The sequence below is a fragment of the Heterocephalus glaber genome, unplaced genomic scaffold, assembly GCF_053883595.1.
Source record: "Heterocephalus glaber isolate CG9 unplaced genomic scaffold, H.glaber_assembly_v1.0 deba00001141, whole genome shotgun sequence".
Taxonomy (NCBI): Eukaryota; Metazoa; Chordata; class Mammalia; order Rodentia; family Bathyergidae; genus Heterocephalus; species Heterocephalus glaber.
Genome location: NW_028258201.1, coordinates 2,929,779 through 2,953,281, shown reverse-complemented (window position 1 = coordinate 2,953,281; position 23,503 = coordinate 2,929,779). Strand labels below are relative to the sequence as shown.

Here is a 23,503-nt window from a genome sequence, read left to right as displayed (position 1 = left end):
AAGTGAGCAAGAGCCGCGGGGGACTGGGACAGGCGGAGGCCTAGAGGCGCAGGGTGGGGGAGGGAGCCGCGAGCTTGAGAGAAAGGGTGATAGCAGAGGGACAGGAGATGAAGACGCCCTCCAGACACCGACAGATAGAGACAGAAGCCACACGAAGGAGAGAAAGTGTCAGGAAGTCAGCGACAGAGCCCTGCTTGGCTTGGGCGGAGACGGACGAGATAGAGACAGACACTGACTCAGGCTGCGAGCACAGCACACAGGCCCGGGTGTGCACTTGAAGAAAGCCTTGCTTCCCTTCATTTCTTTGGCCGCATTCAGTCCTTTGTCAAGGGGGTGGGGGCGGGGCCGTGGAGAAAGAAAGGCTGCTTTCTTACTAGTACCTGTTTTCTGGACCCTCAGACTCCAAGGTTTCTTCCTGTGCCTCCTGAGTAGTTTTTTCTCCTGAAAATGTCACCTGAGTCTTTTTTTTTGTACCGGGGATCGGAACTCTGGGATCTTGTGCTTGAGAGGCAGGCGGCGCAACCACTGAGCTAAATCCCCAGCCCACCTGAGTCATTTTTCTTCCAGCGACAGATAATTGGAAAGTCCTTCTTGAGGTCTAACTTCAGTCCTTATTGGTGCACCATTCTACTCTGAGAAAGCTTTTGAATTGCCTTCAAGGAATATGAAAAGTGAACCCTTTTACAACCCTTCAGGGAGCTGTCAGCTTTCAGAATCTTAGAAGGTCTACACAGGAAGGACTGTTAGGGACCGCCTGGTCGCTGGATCCTAATTTGAGCAAGGCAGCTATTCTACAATGGTTAGCCACATGTGCTGGTAACTGAGGTGAAACTCTGCCCTCAAATCATGGCCATACAGTTTACTATCCCTTTTGACCTTGGGAAAATTAACCTATTTGTACTTCAGTTTTCTCATTTGTAAGAAAGATTATAATTGATACTCCATGGAAGTATTAGGAGGATTACACAACCACATACTTGCAGGATTTAGAATGGCACTAAGCTTGTGGGAATAGTATACCCTACCATCCCCTCACCCCTTCATACAGATCAGGAAACCTGCTGGGTGTGGTGGTGCACACTTGTAATCGCAGCACTCAGGAGGCTGGGGCTTTGAGGCCAGCCTGGGCTACACAGTGAGTTCAAGGCCAGCCTGCACTACAAAGGGAGACCCTGTCTCACCCCACCAAAAAAAAAAGAAAAGAGAAAGTTAAAGAACAGATGCTGACTAGTGAGTCTACACTGTGTGAGATATTAAGTGAGACACCATTCTACTTATGATTTTTATCATCCCACTCACAGTCCTACTGTGGGACTCGACAAAAAGGCAATAGTAGTGGCAACATAACCTTTTGATGTTTCTGGATCTCCACATAAAAGCAGAGAGCTGGGCATGGTGGTACACCCTGTAATCCTAGCACTCTGGGAGGATGAGGCAGGAGGATGGCAAATTCAAGCCCAATCTGGGCAACTTAGCAACTTAGTGAGACTCTGTCTCAAATTTTAAGAAAGGTTGGGCACATATCTCAGCATGAAGGCTCTGAGTTCTAAACAGCAACAGAAAAAGTCTACAGATAACACTTAATAGAAAACAAAGTATCCTCACAAATTCCCATGTACAATCAGGTGCAAAATATCAATAGTACCAAGACACAAGCCAGCTGTGGTGACACGGGTGTGTAATCCCAGCACTCAGGAGGCTGAGTGAGGCAGGATCACCACGAGTCTGAGGCCAGCCTGGGCTTTATAGTAAAACCTTGTCACAAAAAAAATTAAATAAAATAAAAGGACACAAACGCAATATGTAGGTGTGGAGAACAAACCAGAGGAACAGAAAGGGCATCTGAGGAGGCTGAGAAGAGATTGACCCCAAGATAACCAAGTATTCAATGCAAAGCAATGTGGACCAACTGGAGAGAGCTGGTTGCACCCAGGAGGGTTTGTCCACTACAAGGGACCTGCAGTGAGCTCTAGGGAACTCAGCACCACCCAAACTCAGGATGCTACCCTCCCACAGTCTATCCATGCCTGGGAAAGGTCCTCATAGGGACAAGGGAGCAAGACACTGATGACAGAAATGAAGACTAGAGATAAAAGTAGGGGTGGAGGAGCAGACCAGGATATCTGAGAAAGCAAACCATTATATTTTTTAACTCTACTTGAAGCAACAGAAGAGAGAGCTCTCTGAAGTTAGAATCCAAACTATAACAAGCTAATTATTGGCTTGTTTGTAGGGAAAATAAAATCCCTGACCCTCACACACATCTTTTATGATGTGGTCAAAGAACAAACTACCACCTGCACACAGTCTTCCCACAGGGACCGAGCCTGCTTGTCATCGGGCCACTGGGGCCATGTGCAATGTGAAGAAAACGCAGTGGACAAAGGGAAACGACAGGGCCACCCCAGGAGAGTGCCATCAACAAAAGCCAGACGGCAGGGGCTGTAAGTCACTGCTCCAGGCCTGCTCGTGTGCCCGCGTCACCCGTCCCCTTGCATGCGTGCAGCGCCCTCATGAAGGCCTCCGCTGCCTCCTACACATTTCCGTCACAGTCACAGAAAGTCTTAAAATGTTCGCTAATTCTCGACCGATAACCACCCCTGCTGGGTTAGATGTTAAGCTGAGATTCGGGGCCTCACTTAGACATTCTTCCCAGTCAAACTGTTAGCTGACAGCAAGCTGGGCCTTCGCGCCTCTTAGCTCTCTGCACCGCTGGCCAGCTCCCCCAGGCCCCTTCTCTCACCCTTCCGGCGGCATCATAGCATAGCCTTCTCTCCCGAGACAGAGCATGCAGCTGAACCTCACTGTCTCTACTGCCGCCTTTCATAGTTACTGTTTTCCACCAGCCTTGAGTATACTTAGCCCTTGGATGTGTGTGTGTGTGTATCATAAAGTTTATGTATTTATACATTTACTTTTCCCCTACATGTAGAAGGAAGGGTCCATTTACTAATGGGCTATTTTTGTTTTGGTTTCCGGTTTTTTGAGATAGGGTCTCACTATGCAGTGCAGGCTGCCTTAAACTCACTATGTAACCCAGGCTGGCCTTGAACTCACAGCGATCCTCCTGCCTCAGCCTCCTGAGTGCTGGGATCACAGGCATGCACCACCATGCCCAGCTTTTGAACAATTTTTAAAAGGAAAGTAAAAATTCTTTCCAGAAGATTGTAAATATGCAAAACGATATTGTATGATATTAAGGGATACACAGGAATAAACTGATATGATAACAAACTCAGGAAAGTGCTTACCTATGGGGTCAAGGAAAGGGTCCTAGGAAGCTTCAATCATGTGGATAATACTTATTTCTCAAGCTGGGAGGTAACAGTATGGCTGTTCATAATATTACCATGGACTGCCTCTTCATATGGCAAATATTTCATAAAGTTTTCTGAGCTTTCTACCAGTTTTCTATCATATTATTGTAGACAGCTAAGTTAGACAGAAATATTACTACAGGCAGTCAGATAGGGCTAGGCCCTCGAGAGAGTCAGGACAAAGGTGAAACATCACAACTGTGGCTGGAGACATATCTGCTAGAGTCCAGACCTCAAGATAAAGACAAAATGACCAAGCCTAGATACTTCCTCAAAAGACAAACACCGACCTAATGAAGCCTAGATCGACATCAGTCACCCTGGTGGGTGCCCTAGACCTCTGGACCCATCAATTCTGAGAAAAAGTCTTCGCTCTTTCCACATATGTACACTTGTTACAGGACTTGTTCCCCCATTGGATCACTGTTACCTAAGCGACTTTACTTGTAGCCTTATAGGTTGATCACAGCTGTGGCCCACGTTGTACCTACATGAATTTTGCTCTATAAAACTTCCCTGTGGGGTCAGGGCTTTAGCTCAGTGGTTCTGCCGCCTGCCTTGCAAGCGCAAGGTCCCAAGTTCAATCCCCAGTAACAAAAAAAAAAGAAAAAAGAAAAAAAAACTTCCCTGTAAAGTCGGGCCACCTCCTGCCTCTCAGAAGCTATGCTCTCAATAAATACTTTCCTCCTGTTTACCTCCATTGTTCCTAGAATTCATTCTTGGGTTTTTAGAAAACACAAGCTCGGCGTATCAGCTAACAGGCTGGGCGATACACTACCTTCATATTTCATCTCCTAGGGCCGGGGATTTAGCTCAGTGGTTCTGGTGCATGCCTCACAAGCACAAGGTCCCGAGTTCGATCCCTGGTACCAAAAAAAAAACAAAAAAACCACACATATTTCATCTCCTGTATCACATGTGCTCGGTGCTGGGAGAGCTGCTCCCCGACGGTCTCTCACCTCCAATGTCTTGCTGGGCAGCCCAAGAATACAAGGTTCTAATCCCTCCTTCTGGCCACTTCTCAGCACGCTATCTGTAGAGCGCAGCTGTGGGGGATTGAGAAGCGTCCCCTCTCCAGCACAGAAAACAGGCTTCCTTGTCATTTACTATGAAAGCATCGGAGCCCCCAAATTCAGCAGTCCATTCCTTGAACACGCACTGGCGTCCATCTGAACTCCTCCGTGTCACTCCCGTGGGACCAGAGTGGGGTAAGCAAGAAGAAGTAATGCACTATGCTCACACTGCTTGCCTGTCTCTGATCCCAGAGTCTTGTGTATTCTGACAGCATCCATGAAACACCAAAGGCTAATTGTTAGCTACTATGTAGTGCTGGAGCCCAGAAAGATGGTAACCTGGCATGCTGACAATTTTAAATTAAAGGCCCTGGAAGGGCAGCGGATGCTAGGAAAGGTTTTATTCTGACATTCGCTCATCTGCTTGAACTCCAAACCCACCAAAGGAAAAAAAAATTAGCTTGGGCCGGGGATCTAGCTCAGTGGTGCTGCCGCCTGCCTCGAAAGTACAAGGTCCCAAGTTTGATCCCCGGTACCAAAAATAAAAATAAAAATAAAACACAAAAATTAGCTTTGGTCTACTCCCTGTGTTTTCCTGAACTAAATTCATACCTTCAGGAAGGAAGATTAAAGAATGGAACCATACCTGAGCAGATTTTGTTACAAGCTATTCTCTGTCATCTAGGCCCATTGAATTCCCAAAGAAAACCATGACAACCAGATGTGGTGGCGCATGCTTATAACCTCAGCACTCTGGGAGGTTGAGACAAGAGGACTGCAAATTAGAGCCCAGCCTGGGCAACCTAGCAAGAATCAGTTTACAAATTTAAAAAACATAAAATAAAAAGGGCTGAGGATGTAGCTCAGTGGTAGAGCGCATCTGAGTTCAATCCCCATTGAGGCAGGGTTAATGACACTATTGTATTATGAGTATGATGGGGCCTTTCATTCACCCTTTAAAACTGTAACATGTCTCTCACAGAGAAGGCCACACGGGCACCTAGACCCCCTAGATTACAGTGCGCTCACCTCCCTGTGACTGTCCCCTATGTGTGGGAACACATTTAACACCTTTTTTCCTGTTAATCTCATTGTCAGTTCATTCCAGCAAACCTTCAGAGGGACTCAGGAAGCTTTCCCTTCGTCTCACAGCAGGGTAAGATAAAATGCCAAACCTTTACATATACTTTCCTTGATTTTCATTCATTTTAACAGCCCCACCCCCATCCCCGCAGTGCTGGGGAACAAAACAGGGCCATCCCCAGCCAGTTTTATATTTTATTTTGAGACAGGGTCTCACTGAAGAAAGAAAGAGTTTTCAACATCTTCTTGTGGGCTGTTGGTTAAGGACACATGCTTCAGTTCAAAGCCTGGCTCTTTGACTTCCAATGCTGTGACTTTAGGGAAACAACCTCACACGACTGCTGGGGCAATTAAAAGAGCTAACATACATTAAATTACCGGCATTTAATAAATACTGAGTACATAAAGAGTAATTATTTATTATTTATGGATCCCACTGGTCTCTCCACTTAGAAGAGACTCAGATTATTATCTTCTTAAAAAATAAAAGCTTTAGGGTTGGGGATTTGGCTCAGTGGCACCGCACCTGCCTCGCAAGCTCAAGGACCTGAGTTCGATTCCCGATACAAAAAACAATAAAAATAATAAAAGTAAAACCTTTAGAAGGCTTAGAGTGTATCCTAGGACTCAGGCTGTGCTACCGAGGCAATCCCAAGACCTATCTGCGCTACCTCACCCTCCACTTTCAGTGCACCTATTTCCATCCTTCCCACCCAGGTCCCTTGGTATTGAAATGCCAACAAAGCTAAGGCCAGGTCAGTGTTGCCTGGAAAGCTTTCCCATTACATCTCGCTCTGGCTCTGGAAACAATTTTCATTCGTTGTACTCTGGTGCTCGGTGCTCATGGTTCACAAGAGAACACCCAAGGACAGGGAACAAAGCTATCAATGAAGTTAGTCAGGGTCAAGTTTGTACAGGGAGGCTAGCACAGGCCCACAGTCATCCTCCCAGACAGAACTAGTTCCGGGAGCCCCGCCCCACCAAACCCATGGATGCTGAAGTCCCTTATATAAAACGGCACCATATTTGCAAATAAGCATTGTACATCCTCTCGTGTACTTTAAATCATGCAGGTTATTACACCTAATACAATTGAAATGTGGTATAAATAATCGTCAGGCTGTACTGTTTAGCAAACAATGACAAGAGAACAAGTCTGTATATACACAGTACAGACACAATTTTTTCTAATAATTGCAATCTGCGGTTGGTTGAACCCATGGATGCAGAGCCCACAGCTCTGGTGGGCCGACTATAAATGTAACTGGCTCTCATCACCTAACAGCAACAGCTGGAGCAGCTCAAACTCTGCCCATGAGGGAGTACAACTAACTGCAGTGATGTGACGATGAAACCAGCTATTCCCAGTCAGCAGCAGCAGCCAGTCCACTTCACAAGGAGCAACTAGATAAGAGTTTTTAGACAAATCCCAGTGTACACTTCTCTTCCACACTCCACAGTCCCGGCTCATACTTTACTCAATATCACCCTAATTACGGATCATATTGCTCAGAGCCCAAGGGTGGCTAAAAAGGCTAATGGCAGCCTGTCATTTATTCCACTTCAAGTATGTGGGAAAACATTTTCTAGCCATCTGTTACTGTTACAAAGTGCAGAAGCTAAGATGAAACCAAATTGGAAAAACAGATTTTGATCAAATTTAAACTCTGCCAGAGGACTGCAGTCTGCCAAAGGCAAGAGAAAGGCTCTCAGACACCCTCGTGAAAATGTACCACAATGGTAGGAAGTGAGAATGCTTAGATTTGAAGATTCTCAGAATTTCAGAGCTAGAAGGGATCTTAGTCATTTATTGCAAATCTATAATTTGCACATGAGGAAACAAATGGCTAGGAAGTTACATTGTCCAAAAGTCATAGCTAACCAGTGGTAAAGCTGAGACTAAGCAAGTGACAGAAATGGGACACAATCTGGCATTCACTCAACTCTAAATTGCAATAATCAGTCTGCCTCACATCCCATCAAAACTGAACCCTCAGTGGGCCAGGGATTTAGCTGGCAAACCCAAGGTCCCAAGTTCAATCCCCAGTACCAAAAAAACCCCAAACTGAACCCTCATAGGAGAAATAAAAAGGTCCAAATATACTATGCTTCCTCCACTAACCTTTGTACTGAAGAGCTGATCACAGCCCAGCTTAGCTGCTAAGCTTCCTACAGAAATCTACATCAAATTGACCTCACTGTTCAGCCACAGCCCAGGCTTGTCTTGAAGGAAAGACACACACATCTCAGAAGCAGGCGGTTTAGACAGCAGGATCCCCTGCACCACCCAAACAAAGCATAACATCACTCACACGGCTAACCCTGTTCCGCCCAGATGATCTGACAGAATCAGCCATGCCCTCTGAGAGGCTGGCCCTAACAGGTTTGACTCTTAAAGATTCTGCAGGAAATTAAGCCTTTCTTAGGAGAAAATTCTTTCTTTCTAGATTTTTTTCCCTTAAATTCTCTTATTGGTACATTTTAGGTATACATTTACATTTATCATTGGGTACTTGTACCTGTACATGATGTATTTTGGTTCTTATTTTTTCCCCATTACCTGTGCGCCCTTCACCCCCTCCATCCTTCCCTATTTACAAAGACTTTGTTTCCATTTTTTCCTTTTCTCATTTTTCCTTTCCCTTTTTTCCTTTCCCCTTCCCCTCCCACTTCCCCCACCCCTTTGGACCTTTTCTTCCTATTTCAAATTATCAATTATTCATTTTAATCATTTTAATTCTTATTTACACTTTCAGTTTCTCAAACCAGAGAAACTATTCAGTATTTACACATGTGTATCCTATTTCACTTAAGAGTGTGGCCTCAAAGTGCATCCATTTAGCTATAAATGTCTCGTTCCTCATTCTTTATGGCTGAGTAGTACTCCATTTTATTAAAAAAAACTACATCTTCTTTATCCAGTTTCCAGTTGATGGGCACTTGGGCTGTTTCCAAGCTTTAGCTATTACAAACTGTGCCGCTATAAACATGGGTGCACATGTGTCGCTGTGGTATGATTATTTTAATTCTTTTGGGAAGATACCCAGCAGGGGAATAGCTGGGTTAAATGGGACCTCTAGTCCTAGTTCTTTGAGGTATCTCCATACTGATTTCCACAGCGGTTGCACCAGTCTGCACTCCCACCAACAATGGAGAAGGGTTCCTTTCTCCCCACACCCCGCCAGCATTTGTTACTGGTTGATTTACTGACAGCAGCCATTCTTTCTGGAATGAGATGGAATCTCAGTGTTGTTTTCACCTGCATCTCTCAAATGACCAGTGATGTTGAACATTTTTTCATATATTTATTTGCTGCTCTTACTTGTCTGAGAAATGTCTGTTCATTTCAGATGCCCATTTTTGAATTGGGTCTTTAAATTTGGGGAGTCTGATTTTTTAAAATTCTTTATATAGTCTAGATAGTAGTCCTTTGTCTGAGGTACAGCTGCTAAAAATTTTTTCCCACATTGTAGGTTGTCTCTTAGCTCAGTTGGTGGTTGCTCTTGCAGTGCAAAAGCTTTTTAATAAGATGAGATCCCAGTTGTTGATTCTTTGTGCTAGTTCCCGTGCTACTGAGGTTTTGTTCATAAAGTCTTTTCCTATGCCAATATCTTCAAGAGTTCTACCTAACTTATCTTCCAGCAAGTTTAGTGTTTGTTTTAATATTTAGATCTTTAATCCATTTAGATCTTAGTTCAGTGCATGGTGATAGGTATGGGTCTAGTTTTAATCTTTGGCATGTTGAAATTCAGTTTTTCCAACACCATTTATTAAATAGGCTATCTTTCCTCCAGTGAGGGTGGTTGGCTCCTTTATCAAAGATGAGGTGGCTGAGTATGTTCTTTCTAGATTTTTGGTCATTGTTTACAGTGCTGGGTTTTTCATAACGTGTTGTGATACTTGATGTATTATTTTGTTCATCTGATCTATTGTATACTTATGCCAAGATCACACTTTCCTCTTACTGTCACTTCTTTTTAAGTACTGAAGGTAGGTAGGTAGTATAAGTCCTTTCATTTTTTATTTTTTCTTTTATTTTTTGTGGTACCGGGGATCAAACTCGGGACCTTGTGCTTGTGAGGCAGGCGGCGGAACCACTGAGCTAAATCCCCAGCCCTGTAATAACTTTTTAAAAGAACCCATAATATTCATAATATTTTCTACACAGACATTTCACTTTGTCTGCAAACGTAAAATACTCTTTTTCCAATTTGGATGGTTTATTTCTATTCCTTGCCTTATTTCACTTGTAAAATAGAACTTATTAGTCATTATTCCCCATGAATGTTGGTCTAAAATTTCATTTTCTTGAAATATGTTGAGCCAGGTATAAGTCCTCTATTCCCAGCTACTAGGAAGGCTGAGAAAAGAGGACTGCTTGAGCCTAGAAGTTCAAGCCCAACTTGAGCAACAGTAAGACTGCCTCAAAAAGAGAGACAGGGAGAGGGAAGAAGAGGGAGGGAGGAGGGGGAAGGGAGGGGGAGGGGCAGGGGCTAAGTTACCCAGGCCAGACTTGAAGTTACAATCCTTCTGCCTTAGGCTCCTGAGCAACTGGGGTTACAGGTGTGTACTACCATGCCTGGCTAGAAATGAATTCCTCCCCTCCATTTTTTTTTTTTTGGTACCGGGGATTGAACTCGGGTCCTTGCACTTGCGCAGCAGGCGGCGAAACCACTGAGCTAAATCCCCGGCCCTATAAATGAATTTTTAAATCCACAAATATTGGAGGCCTTCCTTGTTATCTTACTGTTTTCTAATTTAATTCCATTGTGGTCAGGGAATGTGCAAGGTCAGTTTTCAATATCTTGAGATGTATTGAAGCATTTTACAGCTCAGGATATGGTCTATCTTGGTAACTACTTCTTGGGCACTTGAAAACAATATACATTCTGCAGTTGATATGTGTAGCATTTTACAAATGTTAATTAGGCCACAGTGTTGCATAACTTTTTATTATTTATTTATCTATTTTTGGTACCAGGGATTGAACTCAGGACCTTGCCCTTGCAAGGGAGGCACCATAACCACTGAGCTAAATCCCCAGCCCAGTGTTGCATAACTTTATAGGGACTGATATCCTTATCCCCCTCAACAGGGAGAGGCATTAAGAGTTTCCAACTAAGATTTCTGGTTAATTATTTTTTTAAAATTCTGCTCCTTTATGTTTCATGAATATTCACACCCTACTAGGGTTCAGCCATATTTATGATTATGTCTAATGAGCTGACTGCTTTGCTATGAAATGTTCCTTCTTTTCTATAGTAATAATCTCTGTCTTGAAGTCTATATTGTTTGATAAAAAATAGCCATTCTTGCGCTTAATCCTCACATGATGTACCTTTCCCCATTCTTTCACTTTCAATCTGTTTGTGTCTACCTCTTTTTTTAACCAATCTGACAATCTCTGGTTTTAAATTGGAGTTTTAACCCATTTACATTTTAGCCACTGATATCTAGTCTCGGTCATTGTTGGTAAGTTTACATTAGTTTATTTCGTTTATATCATTGTTTTCCTTTATTTGGCACATACCTATAGTTGCAGCTACTTGGGAGGCTGAGACAGGACGATCATCAGCCTGGGCAACACAGTGACATCCCATGTTTGCAGTGAGGAGTACTGCTCAGAATGAGCATTCATGTCTCATAGTAAAAGGAAAGCCCTATCAGGACTTAGCTTCCTCTGCACAGATGGCTAAATGAACACAAACCTAAGAGAACAGCACATTCACCTGGCTAGGGTTAGTGTTCTCTCCACACAAGGGAGCTGCAGAAAATACAAAGAAGAGTATTTTTTTAAAAAGAAGGCCTCTCCCCGTAAGGGCTATGAGTTCCTCAGGGGCTTGAACTTGCAAAAGGCTCGGAAGGCTAGGGTAAGGATGTTCAGTTACTGTTTACTGAATGAGGTGAGAATGCAAAGAAGTGTAAGGAAGGAAGGGGCGTAACCAATAACCTATCCACATTTCTTCACACACTCCAAACTAACTGTACTGTGCCTGAGTAAGCTGACATGTTAAAGCAGGTTGAAGAGGGTCACCTAGAGTTCCCCGTCAGGGATTTAGCTCAGTGGTTTTGCCGCCTGCTGCACAAGTGCAAGAACCAGAGTTCGATCCCTGGTACCAAAAAAAAAAAAGAGCTCCCAAAGCCCCTCAAGGGGATCTTGCGAGAACTCGAGCAGGTTCTCCGTACAGTGATGAGACCTGACCTCAGCCTGAGAAGTGGGTGATACAAAAAGGACGGTGCCCATGGAGTTTCTGCCACTGTGTTCTCCCTCATGCTGTAGGGCATCCTTCTTTTCTTTTACTTGGTTCAAACTCGCTCTGCAGAGCCTGTTTCTTTTCCTACCTTTAATAAAACTTTGCTACTGTTAAAAAAAAAAAGTGTCACCTATAAGCAGGGAAATAAGCCAAGTGGATGGCGTACATCTGTACACCCAGCACTCTTGGAGGCTGAGGCAGGAGGGTCAAAAGCCCAGAACCCAGTCTGGGCAACTTAGTGAGACTCTGTTTCTAAATTTTAAAAAACGGGCTGAGGATGCAGCTCTGTGTGAAACTGAGCTGTTTTGCTCAATCCCCAGTACCGCCTCCTTCCCCGGCGGCCCCCCCCCCGAAAAAAATCACGGAAATAAATTTCTCTGTGAGACTGAGATAGAAAGCACATGCTTCCTATTAAAGATAATTTGGAAGGTAAAACACGGAGGGTTTTTTTGTTTTGTTTTGTTTTGTCTTTTTGGGGTCAGGGTCTTGCTGTGCAGTTTAGGCTGGCCTTGAACTCACTCTGTAGCCCATGCTGGCCTCGAACTCAAGGCAATCCTGCTGCCTCAGCTTCCAGTCCTGGGATACAGGTGAGCACCACCACACCCATGACAGTGTGTTTAAAAAGGAGAAATGAGTGCGTTCCAAAGCTGTCTACAAGCTTTAATAATATAACTGAAATAGGAAAAATAAAAAAGGAAATTTCTAAGAACAAAAATTATTTTTAAAATAGGCCAGGCGTGGTGGACAGCCGGCCTCAGCCGTGCTATGATCACAGGCAGGCACCACCATGCTTGGTTTTCTTGGCTTTGTTTTTTTGAGACAGTGTCTTGTTTTGTAGCCCTAGCTGGCCTTCAACTATAGTGTGAAAGAAATTTTACACTACGCCAGTGGTTTTCAACCCTAACAGGCTCAATTCCTTTTTGGTTTTTAAACAATTATTTTACAATGCCTCTTTTACTATACTCAATTGATTTTTACATATAAGCTACCTAGGAACAATTCCAAGAAAAGTCAAATGTAATGTCCAAATGTAACAAAAGAGGAAACTCATTTGTAAGAAAACCATTTGTCGGATTAAAGATCTAAATATTAAAATAGAAACTCTGAACCAGTTGGAACAGAGGTTAGGTAGAACCCTTGAAGACATCGGTGTAGGAAAAGATTTTATGAACAAAACCTCAGTTGCCCGTGAACTAGCACAAACAATCAACAAGTGGGATCTCTTCTTATTAAAAGGCTTCTGCACAGCAAGAGAAACCACCAGCAGTGTGAAGAGACAACCCACAATGTGGGAAAAAGTCTTCACCTGCTCTTCGTCAGACAAAGGTCTACTATCTCAAATCTATAAAGAACTTAAAAAGATCAGACCTCCCAAATTTAAAGACCCAATCCAAAAATGGGCGTCTGAAATGAAGAGACATTTCTCACACAAAGAAGTAGAAATAGCAAATAAATACATGAAAAAATGTTCAACATCACTGGTCATTTGAGAGATGTAAATGAAAACAATGCTGAGATTCCACTTCACTCCAGAAAGAATGGCTGCTATCAAGAAATCCACCAATAACAAATGCTGGCGGGGCTGTGGGGAAAGAGGAACACTGCTCCACTGCTGGTGGGAGTGTAGACTGGTGCAACCACTGTGGAAATCAGTATGGAGATACCTCTAAGAACTAGGACTGAAAGTTCCATTTGACCCCGCTATTCCACTGCTGGGGATCTTCCCCAAAGAATTAAAAGAATCATACCACAGTGATATATGTGCACCCATGTTCATAGCAGTGCAGTTTGTAATAGCTAAAGCTTGTAAACAGCCCAAATGCCCATCAACTGGAGACTGGATAAAGAAAATGTGGGGTTTTTTATAAAATGGAGTACTACTCAGCCATAAAAAATGAGAAATTAGAGACTTTATAGCTAAGTGGATGCACATTGAGGCGATACTCTTAAGTGAAATAAATAGGACACACATGTGTAAATACCGAATAGTTTCTCTGGTGTGAGAAACTGAAAGTGTAAATAAGGACTAAATGTATAATAGGTCATGTGAAATAGGAAGAAAAGGGGCAAAGGGGAAGGAAGTGGGAGGGCTAGGGGAAAGGATAGAAGGGAATGGGATTAATATGAGAAAATGGAAAAATAGGAACAAAATCTTTGTAAATAGGGAGGACTGGAAGGGTTGAAGGGAGGGCTGGGCAACAGTGAAAAATAAGAACCAAGAGAGACTATGTAAAGGTGCAAATTTCCAATGATGAATGTCATTATACTGTATACCTAAAATGTACCAATGATTAGAATGAATAATCGATAATGCAAAATAGGAAGAAAAGGTCCAAAAGGGTAGGGGTAGTGGGAGGGGCAGGGGAAAGGAAAGAAGGGAAAGGAAAAATGATGAGAAATGGAAAAACTGGAAATAAAGTCTTTGTAAATAGGGAAGGGTGGAGGGGGTGAAGGGAGGGCTAGGATGGGGAAAAAATAAGAACCAGGATGCATCATGTAAAGGTACAATTCCCAATGAGAAATGTAATTGTGTTGTGTACCTACAATGTACCAATAAAAGAATTTAATACAAAAAAAAGAAAACCATTTGTCCCAAAGACCGGAGTTCGATCCCCGGTACCAAAAAGAAAAAAAAAAAAAAAAAAAGAAACCAAACCATTTGCATTTCACTATGCACGTGTTCCCACATCCCTGCACTAGGGGACAGTGGCGAGAGCCTCGCCCCCGCCCCCCTGTGGCATGGCCAGTCTTAGGACAGCTACAAGCGCAGACCTACCTATACGGGTCTACCTCATCGGTGACACTTGCAGCAGCTGTGGTGCTGGCAAGGTGATGAGCTTCCCAGGGTAGTGAAGATCAAAACAGTCTTCCCCTGTGGTAGCTGTGATGCTGGAACATTCACGGCAGTTTAAAGCAGCCCATCGTTTTGTTTTTACGTAAAACAGAGTCAGACTCTAGGCTCATATAACAGAAGAAGGTAATTCGCCTTATGTAGACACCCAGCAACATTCAAAAGTAAACAAGGACAGAAGCAGCGTTATTCGGCCCCCATCAAATGCTCAGTCACACCTCAATCACTGTGACAAGAAAGAGTGTGCTGAGACACAAGATCTAAAGGATCTGACCCCAAGGAATGGGAAAGAAAACACTTCTCCTTCTCCTTCACCTCCCCCAGTCCTTCAGAGAGTTCCCCAACAACAAGACCCAGAACTCCATCGCGTCACAACAGATTCACTGTGGCTTCTGTGGGCCGACTTGGGAAAGCATTCAATATTGTAACACTATTTGTCTGGACCACACTCCAAATCTCCAATTTAGAGATAAATTCTGGGAAGACAGCACATTCAGTATGTCAGACTTAAATACACTGATACTTCCCCATCAAGGTTCTCTATCATTTTTTTAAACTTATGGGCGGGCAGCCAAGCTACACAGAACTGGCACACTCCTGTAAAGACACAGCACACCTGTGAAAAGATAACTGATGGAGGCAAACAAAGTTGATCCAACAAATACACCCAGTCCTTGTTTTTGTGGTAAATCTGTACAGACTACACACTTTTACCTAAATTGCTAAATATATTATTTTTACACTTTTATCCTCCCCTTTACTTTAGACGCTGATTGATAGAGAAAGAAAAATATTCTTGGGATCAGAAGCAGGTGCCTGGCCTGTGGAGAGCTGGAGGGCCCTGAGCGTGGCTGAACAGGCTTTCCTTGCCAGCCTGTGCTCTGCGGCAGGTCTAAGGATCCCTGGGCTCAAACCATGCTCTCCCACTCCACGTATCTTCTCTCACACCTCTTTCACCCACTCAAAGCATCCTCAGACTCTGGGTTTTGTGTTTGGGTTTTGAGACAGGATCTCACTATGTAGTCAGGCTGGCATCAAACCCTCAGGGACCCTCTTGCCTCAGCATCCCAAGTTCTGGGATTGCAGGCATGCGCCACCACAACAGGCTAGACTAGTTTTGAAAGAAGCCAAGAGACAGCCCCTGCTGTTGTGGAGAGAACTGAGCCATGATAAAGAGGATCTTCCTTTTATCTTCCTAGGCTTTGTGTAACTGAATCCTCTAAGACCCTGACCAATAGATCCATTTGAGCTACTTCACCCTGTGCTGGGCTCAAATTCACTTTGAATGAGCGCAGACCACCACCAAGGAGCCTGCGCCCCACCCTCCCAGAGCAGAGGCCAAGGCAGAAGCATTGTGCCTCTCTGTATCAAAATGTTACAAAATGTAACCTTCAAACAAGGAACTAGATACTCTGCTGAGTTAAGGACAGCTCTGAGGGTGACCAAGATGTTGTCTCCAAAGATAGAGACCTCTCCTGAGCAACTCTACTGAGTAAAGAGAAACTGTACTGGCCACTGTTTATAGGCTACCTTTTCAGGGATGTTATTTACAACCCTCAAAACAACCTATGTGTTATTATCTCATGTAAAAGCAAATTACCCTTGAAAAGGTATAAGGACTCCAAGAGAAAAGCTACATAACTCAATTTTTTTTTCTCTAATAAAGATGACGTGCTTTCCCAGCGAAGTACTAACATTACGGAGCAGAACGAAACTACCTAATATCCAAGGTATTAAATAGGATAGTCTCAGTCAGGCGTGGTGGTGCAGCCTGTGATCCCAGCACTCAGGAGGCTGAGGCAGGAAGATCACTTCAAGATCAGGACATCCTGGGCTACATAGTGAGTTCAAGGCCAGCCTGGGCTACATAGTGAGACCATCTCAAAAAAAAAAAAAAATTAAATAAATAGGTTAGCCTGAAGACTAAATATTTAACAAAACCCAAATGCTTGGAGAAGCCCCTCCATTCTAATATATATGACTGTATTTTTTTGGTTTTTTTTTTTTGTTTTTTTCGTTTTTTGAGGCAGGGTCTTGATTTGTAGCTCAGGCTGGCTCTGAACTATGTAGCCCACACTGGCCTCGAACTTGCAGCAATCCTCCTGCCTCAGCCTCCCAAGTGCTGGGATTACAGGTATGTGCCACCACACCCAGCCATGATTGTTATTTTGACCTTGGGCTTAGTACTATGTCCACTCCAAGTAAGAAATCTTATGCAATAATGGTTAAATATACTGCTATTTTCATCGTACCTTCAAAATTGGAATATTACTCTTTTTGGGTTTTTTTGTACCAGGACTGAACTCGGGAACTTGTGCTTGCAAGGCAGGCAGTGGAACCACTGAGCTAAATCCCTGGCCCTGGAATATTACTCTTAAAAGAACTGTGTTTAAGGTTCTGACATTTGCCTGTAACTCAAATTTCAAATACATCAGAATTTAAAAAGTGAATGGGGGCTAGAGACAGAGCTCAGTGGTGAAGTGTGTGCCTAGTGTGATCCCCATTATCACACACACAGAGCACCTGAACAGACAGGAAAAAGGAGTGTTCATCTGGTTTACCAGAGAAATTTTGGGGGTTTTTTTTGAGACAGAGTCTCTCTATGTAGTTCAGGCTGGCCTCAAACTTGAAGTGATCCTCCTACCTCAGCCTCTCCAGTGCTGGGATTATAGGGACTCACCACCACGCCTGGCTAAAATTTTTAAAAATTTAAAAACTCATCCCTCAAACTGACTAAAATGAAAAATACCAAGTTCTGTCAAGGATATGGAGCAACCAAACTCTCATACACATCTAGAAGTGTAAATTGACACAGTCACTTTGGAAAACTGGCCTTATCTATTAATGTTAAACATGTGCATATCATATAACCCAGAAATCAGGTTGTTTTGTTTGTTTTTTGATATAGAGTCTGGCTATGTAGTAGGGCAGGCTGGCCTTGAACTCACAGTGATCCTCCTGCCTCAGCCTCCTGAGTGCTAGGCTTAGAGGCATGCACCACCACATATGCCTCAGAAATTCTATTCTTAGATATACTCCAAACAGGTATGTGTACATTTGTTCACCAAAGAACATGAACTAGTTTTAATGGACAGATAAAGAGTAAGCATATCTGCCCTTGTTCCCCACCTTAAGGAGAAAGCATTGTATCTTCTCCATTCATATAAGGCGTTCTCACTGGAAGTATGGGGTACATGTCTTTAATCTGTTGAGAAGGTTCTGTTCTACTTCTAGTCTCCTGATAGCTTTTACCATGAACAGCTGTAGAATTTAGTCCAATACTTTTTCTCCAACTAGTGACAGGATCATATGGCTTTTTCCTTTCCTCTGTTAAAATGATGACTTTTGGGGGTGGATCTTCCAATGCTGAACCAAAACTACCATCCCTATGACAAAACCACTTTCTACATCCTGCCAGATCTGACTTCCAATAGTTTGTCTTGTTAAACAAATTTCTATCTATGTTCATACTTTTTTCTTCTATTATCTTTATCCAGTTTTAGGATTAGCACAATGTTGAGTTCCTAAAATAAGGGGCGAAGTGTTCCTTCTTTTTTCTGCTTTAATTGTTTGATATAATTTATCAGTTAAAATGTTTATGAGCCTGCTGTTGTCATATAGGTAGGTTTTCAAGCTAGGAATATACTTTCTTTAACAGGTGCTATTCAAATTTTATATTTCCTCCAGAGTTAGTTTCATTAATTTGTCTTCCAAGTTACTTCTTAGAAGTTGTCAAATTTATTTCAAAAAAAGATTTTTGTAATATGCTTTCTATAGCCTTTTAAATTCTGTAAAATCTGTGGTAATGTCTCCTAGGTCTTAATATTCTAATTTAAAAAATGTATAACTGATATTGTGTAACAGGAAGAAAAGGTCTAAAAGACCAGGGGAATTGGGAGGGGTAGAGGAAGAGAAAAAAGGGAAAGGAAAAAATATGAGAAGAGGAAAATAATGGAAACAAGATCTTTGCAAATAAGGAAGGGTGGAGGGGGTGAAGGGAGGGCAAGGGAAGGGGAAAAAAAATAAGAACCAAGAGACTCATGTAATGGTACAAGATCCCAATGATGAATGTAGCTGTATTTTATACCTAAAATGTACCAATAAAGTTAATGGGGGGAAAAAAAAACAGAGAACATGAACTAGAGTGTTCCCTGTAGTATTACTTATAATATTCCTCAACTGGAAACTACCTACATGTCCATCAACAATGAAACATATAAACTGACTTATATTCACATAATGGAATACTATACAACAATGAAAATGGAGTCTACAACTTGATGCAAAATATAGATTTATCTCACAAACATAATGTTGCACTAAAGGAGCCAGACACACAACGGGCATGGTGGTACACATCTGTAATCCCAGCACTGTGGGAGGATGAGGCAGGAGGATCAAAAATTTGAGCCTAGCCTGGGCAATTTAGGGAGATCTTGTCTCAAAATTTAAAAATTTTTTAGGAAGGGCTGGGGATGCAGCTCATTTGTGAAGGGGCTGAGTTCAATCTCTATTAAGGCCAAGAAAAAAAAAAAAGGAGGCAGACGTAAAAGCATATACATTACAATTCCATTTATATAAAGCACGAAAACAGACAAATCCAACCTGCTGGAAATGAGCACAGTGGTCCTTTATGGAGGGAAGACTCCAGCAGGGCCAGGGTGGGCGGGAGGCCCTGGGGCCCTGGCATAGCCTCTTGCTCAGGTGGGCACTGGGGACTGGGGTCGTGGGTGTTCCAGCTGAGACTCAGCCTCGGAAGTACTGCGGCTGCAGAGGGCTAAGACAGAAGCTCTGGGCTCAGCGCCACACCTGAGTCTCAGCCCCACCACTGAGGACACCCAACTTCGGCCAAGGTGTTCACTTTTCTGTGCCTCATTTCTTTTTTTCCTTTCTTTTTTTGGTACTGGGGATGGAACTCAGGTCCTTGCGCTTACGGGGCCGGCGGTGGAACCACTGAGCTAAATCCCCGGCCCCCTCATTTCTTCATCTACGGAGTGAGCCTCACCTACCTCACAGGGACACTGAGGATTAAACTGTCACTAAGACTCATGAGGCGCCTTCTAACACCGACGGCTATTCAGTATTTGCTAAGTAAATAAAAGTGCTTTATTCTGAAGCAACGCAAGAGGGAAACAGACGTACATGGTGATTGGGAAACAACAGCGATAAAACCCAAGTCCAGCACAAAGGAGCAGGACCTAGCAGTTGGAACTAATCCTCCAACCCACACCTAGAGGCCTTGGGCAGGAAGCCAGCCTCTAAGAGCCGGGCATGCGGCGCGGTTCACTGGGGGCTGGCCTCGGAGTTCAAGGAGATGACCCCGCTCTTCCGTGCTTCCCCACTCTGACCCGGGCACTGGGCACGAACTGAGGCCGCTGAGCTCACTGTCAGTCTCCAAAAGGAGTTCCGAAATCACCTGTGCCTCTGAGCTTCACCTAATACTTATGTTTTTAAAATATCTAAACCAGGCATGGGGGTGCGCACCTGTGATCCCAGCACTAGGGAGGCTGAGGTCAGAGGATCCCTGCAAGTTCAAGGCCAGCCTGGGCTACGTAGTGAGACCTTGAATCAGAAAACAAAAAATCCACCACACCTATAAGCCATATACTGTCACTAAACTCGTATTTTCTGCAGCCATTTAGAGAAAATACTTAAAAGCCAGCCAGGTTTCTGTCAGCCATGCTTCGGTAGTGTCCCTGCCTTCTCACCATGTTATACAGCTACTCCATTTAACACCTAGTTAGGCTGGGGATTTAGCTCAGTGGTTCCGCTGCCTGCCTCAAAAGTATAAGGTCCCAAGTTTGATCCCCGTTCCAAAAAAAAAACCAAACAAAAAAACACCTACTTAGATGTCAGATGCTGTAATAAATACTTTATCCCTGATACGCCAACAAATCTGCCAGCTATGTATTCTTCTTCATTATTCTTATCTTTCACAGTTAGGAAACACAGGGCTCAGAAAGGCTGCCCTGCTCGGCAGTGGCGCAGCTGGAAGCTGAGCCGGGCTGTCTGGCTCCTGTACAGGCTCTCTACCACCCACAGCCCCTCGACTTTCTTCACTATCAGTCTCATGCCTTCTCCCTTGTACAATGAAAGGTCCCTAGTGAGGCAATCTAAAGCAAGAATAACCTAATTTAGTGAAAATCAATTTTGGCTGTTTTTTAAACAAATAATTACTTTATCTTTGTACATAAAGCTCCCTAGGTCAATTTAAATGAGTGCTGTGCACTAAAGCTACCTGTACTGAACAGCAGGCATCCAAACCCTGGTTAAAGCCCCTAAGAGACATTTCTGTCTTCCCTGCTGCATCCCCAGTGCCCAGGTCAGAGCCTTGCCTGGAATAAGCTTCAAAGAAGAACATCTTGGCCATCATTCCCTTCAAATCGTATGCCAAAAGATGCTACCAATAAAGAGGATGCGTCCTAACCAGCCACATTTTTTTTTTTTTTTGGTACCAGGGATCGAACTCTGGTCTTTGTGCTTGCAAGGCAAGCAACGGAACCACTGAGCTAAATCCCTGGCCCATCAGCCACTTTATTACCTGAAACTTCACACCCCAAACTGGACATAATGAGTCGTGAGGGCAACCTCTCGGCATCGGCATTGGCATCAACAAGTAATCATCACACAGCTCCGGCATTTGTTTAACAGAGAAACCTCACAGATCTCCTCTTTCCCCATGAGGTTGGGCAGCCACAGAGCAACAGTTCCTCCTCGGCTGACTGGACAGCGTGTTGGAGTGTTGGAGGGGTGGGGTGAGAAACGATTAGACAGAAAATGTCACATGCAATTTGGCAGCTGTTCCAAGCTAGAACAACACGAAGGTCCCAGGAGTTTGCCCTTTCCAACCAGATTCACAGATTCACATCCTGGCACCTCTACTTTCCAGAGTCCTGATATTGCAGCTCTAACATAACCTCTTCTCCTCCTTCTTGGTCCCTAGCCCCAAGGCGAGAAAATCTGAAGTGTCCCTCCATGCCTGTCACACTGTTCCTGCTTCACCTGAAACAGACATTTGCTCTCCTAGGACTTACCAAATGTGCCAACACATACTATCCAAGGGCTTCATTAGGATACGGTGTTCACAGGGGGTACACAGAATATGGGTACACTACAGGGAAAATGCACAGTCAGGAAGCGGGGCACGGACCCACCTTCCTACATAACTTGCACAAGTCGCTTATCCTTGCCGGGGTTCCTCCGCCATGAAACGAGGGGTTACGGGCTGGGGATGTCACTCGATAGCACAGCACTTGTCTAGCATGTGTGAGGCCCTGGGTTCAAACTTCAGTACCCCCGAAATAAACCAATAAAACGAGGGGTTGGGGTGGGGGTTTAGCTCAGTGGTTCAGGCGCCTGCCTCACAAGCGCAAGGTCCTGAGTTCGATCCCCTGTACCAAAAAAAAAAAAAAAAAAAAAAGGACCAAACGAGGAGTTGAACTGGGTCAGGGACTCCTCACCTCCAACTGGGGGAGGAGGCTTCAGACATATGCTTTAGGGGTTCATAACTCTCCCCCAAAACATATATAAAATTACCTCTCTCTATATATGAATTTTTCTAGAGAGAAGGCACGTGGTTTATACCAACTATCACCCAAAAAATACATGTGGTTCATGTTCTACTGAGTTGTCACTATATGCTAGGCATAATGCTAAGTCCTTACATATAGTAACCTGTAACCCTCACAATAACCTTCTCAAATAGACACTTATTATCCCACCTCCTTTTTTTTTTCCAGGCTTTTTTTTTTTTTGGTACCAGGGATCAAACTTGTGCTTGCAAGGCAGGCAGTGGAACCACTGAGCTAAATCCCCAGCCCTTTTTTTCCAGTTTTTGAGACAAGGTCTCACTATGTAGTTCAGGCTCAAGACAATCTTCCTGCCTCAGCCTCAAAAGTGCTGGGATCACAGGCGTGTGCCACCCCTCCCAGCTTATTATCCCCATTTTAGAGATGAAGTAAGTAAATCAAAGAGCCCAGACTTCTGGAGGGTCTCTGAGCCCAGGAGTAGAGGCCAGCCTGAGCAACACAGTGAGAGCTTCTCTCAAAAAAGAAAGAAAGAGTGTTGGGGATCTAGCTCAGTGGTTCCACCGCCTGCCTTGAAAGCGCAAAGTCCCAAGTTTGATTCCCAGTAACAACAACAAAAAAAAGAGGCAGGGGATTTAGTTCAATGGCATGGGCACCTGGCTGGTAAGCACGAGGTCCTGCGTTCAATCTCTGGTACCAAAAAAAAAAGGAAGAAAGAAAATGATGTTATGAGAGGAAACTTCATCTTTAGGGGACTGGGATGTAGTTTTATAGTAGAGCACCTGCCTAGCAATGTACAAGATCCTGGGTTCAGTTCCCAGTACTGCAAAAACAAATGAAAGCTTTATAACTACTTATTTCCCTTTTAACAATTAGTGTACTTGGGCCAGTTGTGGTGGCATGTGTCTGTAGTCCCAGCACTCGGGAGGCTGAGGCAAGAGGATCACAAATTCAAGGACAGCCTGGGCTACATAGCAAGACTCCATTTAAGGGGGGAGAAGGGGATGAATCATCTCTAATCCTAAAATTATGTGTCTACTCAAATTAATAAAGTTTTCCTCTAGTCAGTTCTCTGTCCACTTTTGAATCTTTACACACAACACTACCTGAAAAATAATATATTTGATTACTCTCAGTGAAAGGTCCAAAGGCACTTTCCAGCTTTTTTCTCTTCCTGTAAATGGCCTGAAGTGTCCTGTGGAATGGTTCACGACTTTCTTTTCTTTTCTTTTTTGGTCTTCTGAGACAGGGTCTCACAATGTTGCTCAGGCTGGCCTCAAACTGGTGGTGATCCTCCTGCCTCTGCCTCCCAAGCTGGGATTACAGGCGTGTGCCGCCACCGTGCCCAGCTGGTTCACTACTCTCTTGACCCACAAAACCCCACAAAATCATGCAGACTGAGAGTCTCAAATTTTTGTGACCACTTTAAAAAGACCTGTAAAACTCCCAGGTCATCAAG

General features: G+C 43.7%; 1 protein-coding gene across 5 annotated transcripts in view; it reads right to left on the bottom strand.

Moving 5' to 3' along the window:
* Nucleotides 1-23,503, bottom strand: part of Bltp3a (bridge-like lipid transfer protein family member 3A) — a 65,751-nt gene that overhangs the window by 39,985 nt on the left and 2,263 nt on the right. The window contains exon 2 of one of the 5 annotated variants that reach the window (XM_087210497.1): nt 4,096-4,180. The exons of the other annotated variants lie outside the window; for them this stretch is intronic. The gene's annotated coding sequence lies outside the window, so the exon portion shown is untranslated. The remainder of the gene's footprint in view (nt 1-4,095; nt 4,181-23,503) is intronic. 5 annotated transcript variants of the gene reach the window in all.